This window comes from Amblyraja radiata, chromosome 11 (assembly GCF_010909765.2).
Source record: "Amblyraja radiata isolate CabotCenter1 chromosome 11, sAmbRad1.1.pri, whole genome shotgun sequence".
Taxonomy (NCBI): domain Eukaryota; kingdom Metazoa; phylum Chordata; class Chondrichthyes; order Rajiformes; family Rajidae; genus Amblyraja; species Amblyraja radiata.
In genome coordinates, this window is record NC_045966.1 from 28,465,285 (window position 1) to 28,481,875 (window position 16,591).

A 16,591-nucleotide genomic window follows, 5' to 3' on the forward strand; every position below is an offset into this window, starting at 1 on the left:
TCAGCAACTAAGTTACAGAGAAAGGTTGAACAAGTTAGGGCTTTATTCTTTGGAGCGCAGAAGGTTAAGGGGGGACTTGATAGAGGTTTTTAAAATGATGAGAGGGATAGACAGAGTTGACGTGGAAAATCTTTTCCCACTGAGAGTAGGGAAGATTCAAACAAGGGGACATGACTTGAGAATTAAGGGACTGAAGTTTAGGGGTAACATGAGGGGGAACTTCTTTACTCAGAGAGTGGTAGCTGTGTGGAATGAGCTTCCAGTGAAGGTGGTGGAGGCAGGTTCATTTTTATCATTTAAAAATAAATTGGATAGTTATATGGATGGGAAAGGAATGGAGGGTTATGGTCTGAGCGCAGGTATATGGGACTAGGGGAGATTATGTGTTCGGCACGGACTAGAGGGGTCGAGATGGCCTGTTTCCGTGCTGTAATTGTTATATGGTTATATGGTTATATCTCATTATATGACAGAATGCAAGAAGGATGCACTGCAGAGCAATGACAATCCAAATCATTGCAAACACATGGCATTGTTTTCTATGCAAGCTCGTGTTATTAGTATCAGATTTTAGAGAACCTGGTGATGGTTTTGGAAATAAAAGTTGAAAATAAAATGTTATCACAAAATAATAAGATTTTTTTCACAATACTTGAATATTCAGAAACATGTTCAATAAAGCATTGTGACTATATCATCAGTCAAATATTGAGACAGCTAGCGAAAAGCACATTGCAAAAGATTGTGTTAACATAAAGGCTGGAGGCACTCAGCAGGTCAGGCAGCATCTGTGGAGGGAATGGACAGTCAGCTTTTTGGGTTGGGACCCTTCTTCAAACTGTTGGAGTGGGGGAGAGAAGCTGGGAAAGAGTGGAGCAGAGGGCTTAGTATGGCAGGTGGATAGACACAAAATGCTGGAGTAACTCAGCGGGACACGCAGCATCTCTGGATAGAAGGAATGGGTGATGTTTTGGGTCGAGACCCTTCAGACTGGGTCAGGGGAGAGAGACAGAGATGAAGTGTAAGGTGTGTAAAAAACGAGACGTCAAAGTGGATGAGGTTCATAAGGTCATGTGATAGGAGCAGAATTAGATCATTCGGCCCATCTGGTATACTCCTCTATTCAATCAATCATGGCTGATCTATCTTTCTCTCCTAATGCCATTCTCCTGCCTTCTCCCCATATCCCCTGACACCCGTCCTAATCAATAATCTATCTATCTCTATAGGGCAGCACCGTTGCTGCCATGAGGTACTTACAGCGCCAGAGACCTGGGTTCAATCCTGGCTATGGGTGGTGTCTGCACGGAGTTGGTACGTTCTTACCGTGACCGTGTGGATTTCCCCCAAGACATACAGGTTTGTAGGTTAATTGGCTTGGTATAAATGTAAATGATGCCTAGTGTGAGTAGGGTAATGTTAATGTGCAGGGATCACTGGTCAATGCAGACTCGTTGGGCTGAAGGGCCTGTTCACACGCTGTATCTGTAAATAAAATAAAATAAAATAAACTCTGCCTTGAAAATATCAATTGGCTTGGCCTCCACAGCCTTTTGTGGCAAAGAATTCCATGGATTCACCACCCATTCATCACCATTCCAAGTTCAAGGAAAATGTGGTATAGATTGTTTTTCTCCTCTGTTCCCCGTTTCAGCTTAAAACATCTTTAATTTCTAACTTCTTTACAGTTCTGATGAAGGATCATTGGCCTGAAATGTTAATTCTGTTTCTCGATCACAAAAACATATGGGAAAGATAGTGCTCCTTTACCTTCCCATCAGCTGTGGCACCAATTATAAATAGTCACCAGGTCATACAAGGTTGTTGTGACAAGGAGGAACACTGCCCTGAAATTCCACAGCCAATGGTTGTTGCCAACTCCAACAAGGGATATTAACTACTGTAGCCAAGTCACAGCACATTCTTGATTCAGTCAAGGATACAAGGCAAGGCAGATAAATTCATCTTCTATTGTATGGAGATAGCAAAGCCGGAAGGCGATGCTCCAAACTTTCTCATAATTGGAAGCTTGCCCACGGTCTTGGATTGAGGAAGTAAATTACATTCTGAAATAGTGGCACCGATATTTAAGTAGGGCAGGAAAACTACCGTTGAATTAAACAGCATAAGTTTCCCATTTTCAGAAACTGCAGGTAGACAAAAGTGCTGGAGAAACTCAGCGGGTGCGACAGCATCTATGGAGCAAAGGAAATAGGCAACATTTCAGGCCGAAACCCTTCTTCAGGCTATTTTCAGAAACTGCAAGTTGTTTATGAAGAAGAAAGACAAGTTACGGAAAAAACTGGGATGCCGTGTTTTGCTCTGAGAGTCCAGGCAAGTTGCAGTTGATTACAAGAGTAACCTTAACCACATTTGGCCACCAAGGATCTTAGTTCACCTCATTCCAACAAAAATAATAATATATTTCATATTACTTATCCAAGTCCAAGATGATTCAATTGGCATGTCAGATATATGACATCTAGCAGAATATATTCTCAATAATAACTGACAATCTGAAAGCAAATACTTTACTGTTCCCTTTGGTGGAGTCTCCAGTACTTCAGCTTGCCAGGAAAGTGGAAAACTGTATGTGAGTGGAGCACTGTATGTGAGAGTTTCCTTTGAAGACTCTTTGTTTAAGAATAAGGGGGAAGGCCATGTAGGACTGAGACGAGGAGAGTTGTGAATCTGTGGAATTCTCTGCCACAGAAGGCAGTGAAGGCCAATTCACTGAATAGTTTTAAGAAAGAGTTAGATATAGCTCTTAGGGTTAACGGAATCAACGGATATGGGGAGAAAGCAGGAACGGGGTACTAATTTTGGATGATCAGCCATGATAATATTGGATGATGGTGCTGGCTCGAAGGGCCGAATGGCCTACACCTGCACCTATTTTCTATGTTTCTATGAGTTCTTTCCAAACCTGTTAAAAACTAATCTTTTGAAGACCTGATCCTTTAATATTTCTTAAAATGTGGTTCAAAATTTACAGAGGTTCAAGATGACTAATTCCAGATTCTACACACGGCTTAGATCATAATACCCCAAATCTACAAGTGATCGTAGGTCACATTGCCTGAAAGGTGTTAATTAAGAGTACATTTTTTATAGTTTGATTTGGGTTCCATGCAGGCGATTAAAAACAATGAAAATACAATGATTTCACTACAACTTGCTTCTTTCTAACGTCCATTCATTTAATCACTAAATCAATTATTGACATATTTTAGGTCTCTTGTAGCTGCATTTTTGGATTCAGTGACATGTTGTTTCTGTTGAAATAAGGAATTGCAAATGCTGGCTTCCAAAAAAAAGGTACAAAGTGCTGGAGTAACTCCGCAAGTCAGGCAGCATCCCTGGAGAACATGGATGAGTGAAGTTTTGGGTCGGGACCCTTTTTCAATCTCAAGAAGCATCCCGACCCAAAACATTACCTATTCGTGTTTTACAGGGATACTGCCTGACCCGTTGAGTTACACCAGCACTTTATTTCATATATTGTGACTGATTGGAAGCAATATGATCTTTATTTCCATGGACCAAAACTGTACATCATGATGTATAGGAAAATCAAAGGGCCCGCATTGGCACAGACTTATCATTGTTCTGTCCTCCCCGCATAAACTACTTGATCTGTCACTGTTTTTCTCCCTCATGGGATATTATTTATTCATGGACATTCTCTGCTATCAAAGGAATGTATTAACAATCTTTGTTTGCTGTGTACAGTTAGCATTTCTATATTTGTCCTGTAGTTGGTGCAATGTAGATTCACTAGATGGATTTTACAAAAGGGATTTGTTCTTTGAAAGATGTTTGAGGAAGGTTACCTATACATATAGGAGTTTAGCAGAATGAGATGTCATCTCTTCAATACATACAACCTTCTGAAAATGATCGACAGAACATATGTCAAGAAAGTGCTCCTTTACTGGAAAGTTTTGAACTAGTGGATGTAGTCTGGCAGAAAAGGGGCTCAGCCATTTGGTACAGACACAAGGAGTTTTATTTTATAGATGATTGTAAATATTTGGAATTCTCCACTTCAGAGGACTGTGGATCAGGCGAGTATTGATAGATTTTACTTCGGAGTCACGTGAGTGACTACGTGAAGAACCCCGCCAGGACGCATGCGTGGCATATCGCTACACGCATTGCAACGAGTCACAGCAGGGGGAACGACGTTCCCTTAGCGGCAGAATTTGAAGCCGGGAACAGCAGGTAAGGAGACTCTGCGTTCCTTCCACTTACCTTACAGGTGGAGACATGGACCAGATCCACGAAGGCTGCGGAAAAGCTGGCGGGGGAGAACCTCGGAGTTGCGGGCAGCCGGCAGCAGCAGCCAACGGCACGCCAATCTCCCGAAATGGGAACAGCTGTGCCCGACTTCGTTCCCGCACCGGCGAAGCCGGGCGGGAAAGCGAAGCAAAAAAGGGACCGAATGCCAGACTCCGATGAGTCTGACTTTGAGCAGCCGCGAGCGGCCAGTGCCCGTGAGCACCGGGGCCGGTTGGAGCGACTGCAGGATGACGAGCAGCCGCGAGCGGCCAGTGCCCGTGAGCACCGGGGCCGGTTGGAGCGGCTGCTGGAGGAAATACTCCAAAGTGGCAGGCTCCAGGAGATGGAGGCTAGCCACAGTGGGCAGTTAGTAAGCCCCACAGCAGTACCTCTTGTGGGGCTGCACAGTTTCTCTCTCATCAGAGAGGAGCACGGAGGGTCAATCCTGGGCTGACTGCAGGAGCTGGAGCAGGAGCGGCTTCAGGAGTAGCCGCGACGGTCAGTGCCCGTGAGCATTGGAGCCGGTTGGAGCGGCTGCAGGAACTGGAGCAGGAGCGGCTTCAGGAGTAGCGGCTTCAGGAGCAGCCACGACGGCCAGTGACCATGAGCATTGGAGCCGGTTGGAGCGGCTGCAGGAACTGAAGCAGCAGCGTGTGGCCAGTGCCCGAGAGCATCGGAGCCCGCTGGAGCGGCTGTTGGAGCAGGTAAGTGGCAGGCTCCGGGAGATGGAGACTAGTCACAGGGGACAGCTAGTAAGTCCTACAGCAGTACTTGTAGGGCTGCACAGTGTTTCTCCCTCATCAGAGGGGAGTATAGGGGGTCAATTCTGGGCTGAACCTGAAGAGGGGTGCAGAACATACCCCTAGTGCACACGGGGTGCAAGAAAACCTATTGGAAGACACTTACCATCAGGGAACTGCAAAGCACTGAATGTTCCCAGTGTCAACCAGTGTATTTGAAAACATGGCAGAGTCAGGGACTTGAAACAACAGAAAGTTCTGAAAGTCCTAACAGCGGGAATTACAGGTTTCGCCCGCACAATAAACAAAAAAGACATGACACAAGATCACCAGGATGCACTGGCTTTATTTTGCAACTACCAATACGAGTAAACAGCATTAGAAGAAGTGCCACCCAACCGGCTTTAGACCCTAATTTGCAGGCCTATGCAAACCTGGAACCTCCAAACCACCAATATTACTATTTGGAGGCAACTTATCAAAACAAGTAAAAGAACTTGACAAAGAGGGTAAAACCCTGGGGCTCATTAAAGCAACGTCTAAAAACTACTTCCTGGGGAATGCGCTAACCCTCAACACCGACCCAACTACAGATCCAGACACCGGCACCTCAACGTCCACGGAGGATGCCGAAAAAATAACAAACCTACCAGTAGTAACCATGGAGGTAGGTGGGTCTGGTTCCTAACAGTTTTTTTTTAGTGTTATTATGTGTGTAATGTTTTAAATTTCATGTGCGATGCTCCGCTATTCCCTGGGAAACGTCTTTTCATTTTGCACTGTACAACTGTTGCTTGCAAGATGACAATAAAGGTTGATTGATTGATTACGAGGTTGGTGGGAGATTACAATTCTATCTGGATGCATGGAATAAATTAACTACCGACACTTATATTTTCAGAAGTATAGGGTTATACCATAGAATTTATACAAAACATAATCCTCCAGTTCAGCATGTACCGAATAGCGCATGCTGAACTACAGTGCCCATATAAAAAAGGAGAAATGGAGGATATCCAACACGAATCACAGGAATTCGTGCCCAAAATCTTTATCATAAACTAGATGGTGGTTGCCACAGCATCATAGATTTGAATAATTTGAATACTTTCGTACTATATATTCATTACTAGATGGGAACCTTTGTTACTGCTAAGCAATTGATTCCTAGGTTACTACATGGCAAGCATCGTATTAAAAGATGCTTACTATACAGTACCCATTAGAGGTGACCACAGATGTTATTTAACACAATGGATCATCTGCGGTACACCCTTAACACAGTTCACATGTCAGTGACTTTGCTGAAAGAAAAGGTTACAGCCTTAGTGGAGGCTTGCAGCAAAACAAAACCATCCATCAGACTGGTAGCAAGAATAATTGGCATTATAGTGGCTGCGTTTCCAGCCACACAAATCGGACCTTTACATTATCAAAAATTACAGAGGGCACACATTCGTGCACTCAAAAATTATGGGGGTCATTCTGACAGACCAATGAAGCTACCAACAGAGGCCACAATGGAACTAAAATGGTGGAAACATAACATTAGGCATTGTTCCGATCCAAACATTATCAGCTACCCGTCTATGGAACTACATACTGATGCCAGTGCACTTGGATGGGATGCTACCAATTCCATCTCCAGCTGTGGGGGAGATGGAATGCACAGGAGGCATCATTATTACAAACACTGGGCATAAACTACCTGGGAATGTTGAGTGCATTCCATGGCTTTAAGTCATATTGTTCTGGGTTATATCACCAGCATGTTAGATTACAAATTGACAACACCACCGTGGTAGCATATATCAACCATATGGGTGGAAACATATCGACATCATGTGACAATCTGGCCAACACAATTTGGCAATAGTGTATCCAGAGAGATATTTGGATATCAGCTACCTACTTACCAGGTAAACTGAATTTAGTGGCAGACAACAGGTCTATGAAAACACTGAATGGATGTTGGATAAATAATGTATTGCTGAAATTACAGCACGGTATGGAACACCAGATATCGACCTATTCGCATCCATGCTCTCACCAGTTATCGAATTATGTTCATGGGAACCAGAACCTGGGGCAGTGGTACAGATGCATTTTTGCTGCATTGGGGGATTATTTATTTATGCATTCCCTCCTTCTGCCTCATCAGTCGGGTATTTAGGAATATACAGTAGACTCCGCGTCTGGTATTTTGATAGTACCCGATTGGCCTACTCAACCATAGGTCCCGGTGATACACGACATGGTTTTAGAACCATGCATCACCATCCATCATAGACCTAATTTACTGGTTCTTACCGCAACAAGGGGTAGTTACCCATGTCATAATTATATAAACCTATTAATTTATAGAGTTGAAAGCACCTCTACTACACCTGGAACTGACGGACTGAACAGTGGATATTATTTCAGCGGCCCACAGACAGTCCACCAAAAAACAGTACTTGGTGTCATCCAGAAATGGGAAGTACTGTCACAACAATAAACATCACCCACAGATCTATGAACATCCCATCTGTTCTGCAATTCCTGGCAAGCCTCCATTACGATGAGAGGCTCAGTCATAGTGCCATCAACTGCGCCAGAAGTGCTCTGTCAACATACCTGTGGCAAGGAACAGAGCGGCATTCTGTTGGGACACACCCTGGTAACCAAACTCATGAGGGGCATTTTAATGTTAATCCCCCAAGAACCAGGTACTCCCAAATATGGGATGTGAGCATTGTACTGACCATGTTAAGAAACTGGTCTCCAGCTACAGCTCTGTCCCTACAGAAACTGACTATGAAAACAGTCATGCTGATGGCCTTGGTCACGGCACAAAGGGTCCAGTCACTACAGAAACTAAGGCTGGACAACATGATTATTTCATCTGGAAATTTAACTTTTCACATCAATGAAATAGTCAAACAGAACAGACAGGGGTCAGCAGGCCTAAAAACAGAATTCAGGGCCTACCCGACAGATGGTCGTCTCTGTATTGTAACACACTTACTATTATATATGGAGTATACTAAGATCATCAGAGGGAAAGAAATCTCACTCCACCAGGGCTGCAGCTACATCGGCAGCTATGAAGTTGGACGTTCCTATGGACCAAATCCTCAAGACAGCAGGATGGTCAACGGAGGTAACTTTCCAATGACTTTATAACAAACCAGTCATTGAACCTGGAACATTTGCAGAAACAAATTTAAGTTCTGTAATATAATTTACCCCATAAATAGGGGCAATAATTGGTGTTAATATATTTATCGTTGGGTTTTCAATATCGTATTGATGTCTAATGATGTTAACACTATTCTCCCCATAATCAAGGCAGATGTGATGCATGGACTCGTTTCCACGGCATGAAATCACAGAGCTTTAAAATCTTCACGTAGTCACTCACGTGACTCTGAAGTAAAATAGTAAGATTAAACGAGAACTTACCAGTTTGAAGTTTGATCGTTATTTTATGAGGAGTAACGTTGAGGGATTACGTGCCCTCCGCTCCCACCCTTGATCATATACTCAACTGGTATCTCTTCTCTAATCTTACTATGTTTAGTCATTACAGTTATCTGTGATTTCACACCGCTGCTTTGAAGAATGACACGCATGCGTCCTGGCGGGGTTCTTCACGTAATCCCTCAACGTTACTCCTCATAAAATAACGATCAAACTTCAAACTGGTAAGTTCTCGTTTAATCTTACTATTTATAGGCATTCGGGAAATAGATAATATGGTGAATATCCAGCAAAATGGGTAAGCTATGGGATACAGATTTGAAGCAAGTTACTGCTCTTAAATGTTTCAAGGCTTTTTTTTAAATACATTTTTTTAATAACAAAGTGCATGTTAAATTGCTACCCAGTTCATAATAATAATAATAATAATAATAATATATCTTTTATTGTCATTGCACGTCAGTGCAACGAGATTTAGTGTGCAGCTCCACTGATGTACAAGAAAGGTAAATAAATACAATACATAAATAAACAAGCTGAATTGATTGACGTGACCATCTGAGGGAGACTGTCCAAAGGGGGTGGGTGGGGGGGGGGCACTCATTAGGGCCGGTTCAGAGCCGCTATAGCTCTTGGGATGAAACTGTTCCTGAGTCAGGAGGTTCGGGCGTAGAAGGCCTTGTAACGTCTGCCGGAGGGAAGTAGTTGAAACAGACCGTGGCAGGGGTGTGATGAGTCCTTATGGATGCTGAGAGCCTTCCTGAGGCACCGCGTGTGGTAGATGCCCTCCAAGGCTGGTAGCTCTGTCCCGATGATCCGCAAGCATTCTAGAACGTGAGTGTAAAATCTGGGTAGAAGCCCTTTTTAGATGGGCGCAATTTGCAAGAGAATCACCATGTGAATCACATGAAATAGTAAGATTAAACGAGAACTTACCAGTTTGAAGTTTGATCTGTATTTTATGAGGAGTTACGATGAGGGATTACGTGAAGAACCCGCTCAGTGTGCAGGCGCGGCATACTTCCAAGCAGCGGTGTGGAATCACAGATAGACACAGTTATTTGAAGTAAACATAGTAAAGATAAGGAGACATCAATTTATTAGTTTGATCCATATAATGAGGGTGGGAGCGGAGGGCACGTAATCCCTCATCGTAACTCCTCATAAAATACAGATCAAACTTCAAACTGGTAAGTTCTCGTTTAATCTTACTATTTTACTTCGGAGTCACGTGAGTGACTACGTGAAGACTTCAAAGCTCTGTGATTTCAAACCGTGTAACAGTTCATACTTCACTCGCTGCCGAAGTCATTCGAGGGAGGAAGTATGTTATCGTAATCAACCATGAATCTGTTTGTAAAAACAATAATGGTGTTATTAACAACAACAAGACCAATTGCTCCCCCGGGCTTAAATTATATATTTTTTGCAGATTCTTTTTCTGCAAACGATACAGGTTCTGTCAGTGGTTTGTTATAAAAGTTTGGAACGTATACTCCCTAGACCACCCTGCAGTAGCCAGGATGTGGTCCATAGGCTCGTCCATCCTCTTAGTTACTGACGTGGAAGCTGTTCTGGTGGAATAAGAACAGCAACTCCCAGTACCTGCTTGAGCCACTAGAGATAGTTTAGCTCGTCACCCGACCATGAGGTTTCCTGTGGCTGACCCATAAGGCTTTTTCCTCTCCCTCGGTATTCCTTATTGTGTCGATCTCTAAGTGGGTCATGACACATAAAACGTGGTTCAGGTGGGTATGCCCGGAATTTCATGACTGGACCTGATGTTCCTGGTCTGTTCTGTTTGGCCAACCCTTGAATGGGCATGTGACACTATCTGGTGTTATAACCATGTTGTCCCATCGCAGTAGATGGGAGAGCTGGCTCTTTGTGTTGATGTAAGGCCACCAGCATGTCCATCTTCAGGGTAGGCTGTTCCAGGGTGAGTGACCTGGCTGGTGATCATCCCCTAAGGTATGTCAGGATTTCACTGACATCCCAATTTGGGTGTACCTATTTCTGGGGAATGGATTGATATACCTCTCCTGTATCTGATCACCAGTGAGCGGTACCCAAGTTGAGTAGGCTAACAGAACATGTCCTTCATTGTGGTGAAGACCTGCCAGGAGCTCCAGTACAGTTTTTTGTTATAGTTGACTGTGTAATTCCTGTTTTGGAAACAGTGTACCATTTCTTGATGCTCCTCAGGTATGTTCCCTAGGATATGCGACGGAATGCTGTCATCAGGTTGATAGTGCTGCTGATCCAAGCACAGCAATGGTCTTCCCAATTCTGCAATTCTTTTAATGACCATGTCGAGGATCACTGGGAACCATGCTTGTGGACTTGGTCCACTGTAATTTGCGTAGTACCCGACTGATGAAGCCGTAGTACCTATTGAAGAGGTAGAAGGAAAGGAAAACATAGAGATTAGGTTCCCCCCACCCCTCAATACGCGGGAATGTCTCCATTGCCGCTGCCTTGAGATTGGTTTCATGTGACGTAAGTTAGTACGTGGTGATTTAATTGGATATAAGGAATCGATATCTGGTGTCCATATTGCTTAGTGATTTCAGCAAATATTTTTGGTTTAAATGTATGTTTACAGTATTTAGCTCACCTGATAGGTGAGTTACTGATGGTCAAACATGTTTGACGACATACGGTTTCCAATTGTTAATAAATTGTCCCCTAATATCGATGTTCTCCGCCCAAGTGGTTTGGTATATGCCACCACTGATGTTGTTATCCCATGACTGATAGTCTTAATGAATACCAGATAACAACGTTGTGGATGGTCAACGTAAATATCTGGATATATATTTTGTGCACCGTTCCCAGAGGCACTGCAATACTGGGTCGATGCGTGGAGTGGACGGAGCAAGCCCCTATTCCATCTCCCTGTTCCAAAATTCAATTTAATATATGGTCCCTAGATAAGGGACGTATCAGATTATTAAACTGATAAGAACAGATACTACACTTGATCTTAGCCAAAAGGCCGAGAAGCGATGCAGCTAAAGCTGTATCCAAGGATAGTTTGTCGTTAATATATAGACATGCCATGACGGAATGTTTCTAAGTGTCAGGGCTAGTTGATTCTGGATAACTTTGACTTAAATGCCGCAACGCTCATCATGGTTACTCCATCCAGGTAATTGCGGTATATCCGAAACTTATATGAGAAGGTACTGAATAGTGTGCATCTTCAAGGTCGATGTCTACCATAAAGTATCCTTGGATCCATGGTAGTAGTTACAAATCCCATGAATGGGTATACCTGGTGAAATACTCAAGTGGTTTATCAACGATGGTGCGACATTCACCATCGTGGGAGGGTAGACCACTTGGGGTGCTTGCTGAATTGGTGGCAAGATATTAATTCTATTCCCCTTGTATTTATTTTTTGGTATATAACTACCAAGAGTGATAGCTTCCTAACCAGGCGTGATTCATCCACCCCTTGTTAGTACAACCCTTAACCTTTATGTGATGGTAGGAACCATACTTATCTGTCTTCATTGTTGTTTTCTTCGGTTTCTGGTTCCTTGTTCTTGTAGGGACGATGTTTGTTGGGGGGTGGCACATTTTCCCCTGGGGCCTGCTCTGGGCCGTGGCCTAAAATGCTACAGGTTTGGCATGCAGGCCCCGAGCTTTCACCAGTACCATGAGGTAGACGCCCCTGGTGGACACGTAGAGGTACTGCTGTCTGGTTTAGTGTGGTGCTCATTCCAGACTCTGCCCTCTTGTGCCGAATAGTTTGAACACTTCGTCCAGTTTTTTAGGACTGGTTTGGTAAGTGCCAGGTAGCAGGATCTGTGCTTATGAGGTCGGCGTTCTCATAGTCCTGTTAATTTCATAGATTGAGGGCAGGTTTGTGAGTTCATTTCAGAAGTTATGAGGTATACCGTTGAACAGTAGGGTCAGGTGTTTTGCCATACTACCCTGCCCTTCTGGAATGAGCAGGTGGACATGATAGCCGACGTCAGGGTACCAAATGCATTTTTAAAATATTTAGGTTAAACGCGCTGCTCAATGTATCCCCCAATAATGGCGGGCACTTTGAGTAAATGCAATTTAGGGGAGGCGTGATAAAACCAACGCCTCATGGCTAACTGTCTTGGAGAGGTTTTTTGGAAAAGACAGGTAGTAAGCTGGCCATCAGTTGAGACTGAAAAGCCATCTCGCTAGTGGTGGAGCCACATAGCGGCCACACCCAGCAGCTCTTCCTGATCCTGTACCTCAAGCATACTCCCGATATTGTTCAGCCAGTGACCCCTCTTCATGACCAGCCCAGCCACTGGTCACCCCAAAGCTAACCACACTAAGGAGGAAGCGATGGGCAGTGCCTAGGCACTGTGGAGGGTATGCCTGAACCCTCCAGCGAGACTGCCCCTCACGTAGCGTGTCTCGCAGGAGCTCCTGCTCCAGGAGCCGCTCCAGCGGCTCAGGCGGCTGTCTCTCTCCCATGCGGGTGGAGAGACGTCCCCTCCGACAAGTCGGAAGCCACCGGCCGGATGCCTCTTCGGATGGCTAGACATCCAGCCCGCAGCTCAGGCACTAGCGGGACTGGCTTCAGCGCAGTGTGGGGATAGCGGAACGCCTGGTTAAATGTTCCTACCGCCTTCTTCTGGAGCTTTTGTGCCTTGTAGTAGCGAGAGCGCCCCTCAAGCAGCGCGTCTCGCAGGCACCTGCACCGAGAGCCGCTCCAGCGGCTCAGGCGGCTCTCTCTCCCCCCGTGCGGGTGGAGAGACATCACGTCCCAAATCGGGAACACCTGCCGGATGCCTCTTCGGGTGGCTATACATCCAGCCCGCTAGCGGGCTGGGCTCGGCACGGTGTCGGGGAATTGCGGAACACCGGGTCGCTCCTACCGCCTGTTGCTGCCCCCCTTCCCCCCGACGGGAAACGTTCCTCCTCGAACGGGGGACAGTTTTGTTCCAGAGCCTTTTTCTCTGCCTGTAAAACACAAGCAGAAAAAGGGGCTCCCCTGTAAAAGAAACCCGACCTCAGGATACTCACCTGACGGTCCGTTTCATCTGTTGCGGGAGTGCCTAGCTCCCGCTGCCGCTGTTGCACTGCTGGCGTAATGCCGCGCCTGCGCACTGAGCGGGTTCTTCACGTAGTCACTCACGTGACTCCGAAGTAAAATTGAAATATTTTCCAAGAGTTAGTCTTCTTTGCTATTTTTCATATGATTTAATGGAAAAAAATACAAGCTGCAAGCTTCCTTTCTGCAATTATCTTTCAACAAACAGCATTAAATTCTGTCTGGCCTCAGCTTCCTTAGTTTTATTGAGAAAGTAAAAACAAGGAACTGCGGATGCTGGTCTACAAAAAAAAGATATATTATTGGAGCAACTCAACAGGTCAGGCTGCCTGACCCGCTGAGTTACTCCAGCAATTTGTGCCATTGCATAGTTTTATTGGCTTTGAAATTTCATTCATGCAGCCAATTTAATTTTTTTGTATTTTCGGTAGTGATCATGACATGCCCACCTGAATTTCACCATGAAGAAGCTGCAACATTTTCAATAGAACAGCCAGCAAGAAATGAGAGAACCATTAACTAAATATAATTCTTAACACACCTATTAATTTGCCTTCAGATATTCAAACAGTATTCATTAGACTGCAAATTAAACTTCAGGCATTGATTTTATTTATTTTCTTCCATTCTTCATGCCGTTCAGTGTACTGCATGCATTAATTTCCCAGCAGAACAGTGGATGCTTAATTTAGCTTTATTATCTGCATGGCCAGAACATTGCATCCAGAGAACATTTAAATTGTTATTCTGGAAATGCTTTAAATGAGTCAGAGCATTTGCATTTCTCATAAATATAATTTGCCAACACTCCTATTCTAAAATTACACGCCAAATGGATATGTTTTATTTTACTTACGCATCAGAGAGAAAATCATTCTATGGAGGGATGACAAAACACTTTAATGGAAAGACAAATAACGCTTGGTAAGATTTTTAACTATGAAAGAAGTGTGGCTATGCCAAGTGTGTGAATTATGGAGGCTGAGCGCAGAATTAACTGATGTATGAAATAAGATAACTGTTGGATGGAACCTATTTCCCTTTGCAATTTGAGAAATTCTACATAGAATGACTGACGTCTATTACAAACCCACTGACTCCCACAACTATCTCGACTACACTTCTTCCCACCCTGCTTCCTGCAAAGACTATCCCCTTACTCCCAATTCCTCCGTCTATGCCAAATCTGTGCCCAAGATGAGGTGTTCCATACTAGAACATCCGAGATGTCCTAATTCCCCTCTCCCATCATAGATGAGGCCCTCACTCATGTCTCCTCAGTTACCCGCAGCTCCGCCCTTTCTCCCCCTCCCCTTGGTCGCAACGGAGACAGAGTCTGCCAAGTCCTTACCTTCCATACCATCAGCCGTTGCATACAACACATAATCCTTCGATATTTCCACCATCTCCAACCGGATCCCACCACTAGCCGCATTTTCCCATCTCTACCCCTTTCCGCCTTCCGCATACACCATTCCCTCCATAACTCCCTGGTTAACTCATCCCTTCCCACCCAAACCATCTCCCCCCCAGGTACCTTACTCTGCAACCGCAGAAGACACAACACATAAATACCTCCTCCCTCAACTCTGTCCAGGGACCAAGACAGTCGTTTCAGGTTAGGCAGAGGTTCACTTGCACCTACAACAAGCCTCATCTACTGGATCCATTGTTCAAGATGTGGACTCTTATGCATTGGCGAGACCAAACACAGACTGGGCACCTTCGTTCGTGGAAAACCTTTGCTCGGCCTGCATGAACGAACCTGATCTCCCAGTTGCTGGACACTTTAATTCCCCTTCCCATTCCTACATAGACCTTTCTGACCTCTGTCTCCTCCATTGTCAGAGTGAGGCTAAATTCAAATTTTGCTTGGGCAGCTTACAGTCCAGTGGTATGAATATTGATTTCTCTCACTTCAGGTAGCCCCGGCATTCCTTCTCTCTCTCTATCCCTCCCCTCCCCAAGTCGCACTAGCTTCTTATTTTCACCCTACAAACAGCTTACAATGGCCTGTTTCCTTTATCATTGTTTTATGCTTTTATGCATATCTTTACATTATTGTTCTTTATCTCTCCACATCACCGTCTATATCTCTCATTTCCCTTATCCCTAACCAGTCTGAAGAAGGGTCTCGACCCGCAACATCACCCATTCCTTCTCTCCGGAGATGCTGCCTGTCCCGCTGGGTTACTCCAGCTATTTGTGTCTATCTACATATATTTTTATTTTTACACATCAGAGTATCCTTTGAGTTTTTTGAGGAAGTAACAAGAGTCATTGATGAGGGAGGGTATGACCAATGCAATCTATGCAGATATAACCGTGGCTTTGTTCAAAGGAAAGGTTTGAAAGGCCTAGTTGCCTGGGCCTTTCATTCTTGTTTCTCTCCCATTCTAACCTCTGTCATTGCCCCTCTCCTCCTCATCGCTCCAATTTGCCCCCCTCCCCCTCATGTCCTTTGAAAGATTAAGAAATAGCAACTATCTTCCAACTCCTGTAATAAATAAAAACCCAAATAAAAACCCATAGGATCCAAGGAAATTGGCAAGTTAGATCTAAAATTGCTTCAGCAGCTGAAGATAAAGGATAATGGTTAATGATACTTTTGTAACTAGAATGGTGTTTACATTTAGGTTCCATAGATTGGCACTAGGTTACTTGTTGGAACTGTTTAAAACTGTAAGATCACATCTAGAGGATAGTGGGGTAGTTCTGGGCATTGCATTAAAGGAAGGATGTGACATCATTAGACTGGAGATTTTTAGCTATGAAAGAAGTGTGGCTATGCCAAGTGTGATTTCTTTGAACTACAGAGACTGAGTGCAGAATTAATTGATGTATAAAATAAGATAACTGTTAGAAGGAACCTATTTCCCTTGGCAAGGAGATCAATAACATTTTAAAGCATTTGGTAGATGGACTAAATTGAAGTTGTTTTCATCTAGATCATGGAGATATCCAAAACATATTGGCTGAAAAAGGTGGCGGAATTGGAATAAATGGAATAAAATGAACCTCGATCGCAGGCAGCATTTCTGGTCAAAATGGATGTGACATT

General features: G+C 44.2%; 1 non-coding gene across 1 annotated transcript; it reads right to left on the reverse strand.

The window, feature by feature from the left end:
• Window positions 1-11,301: 11,301 nt before the first annotated feature.
• On the reverse strand, window positions 11,302-11,493 carry LOC116978817. The gene has a single exon (XR_004413572.1). It is a non-coding gene; the product is annotated as a U2 spliceosomal RNA (small nuclear RNA).
• Window positions 11,494-16,591: the final 5,098 nt, after the last annotated feature.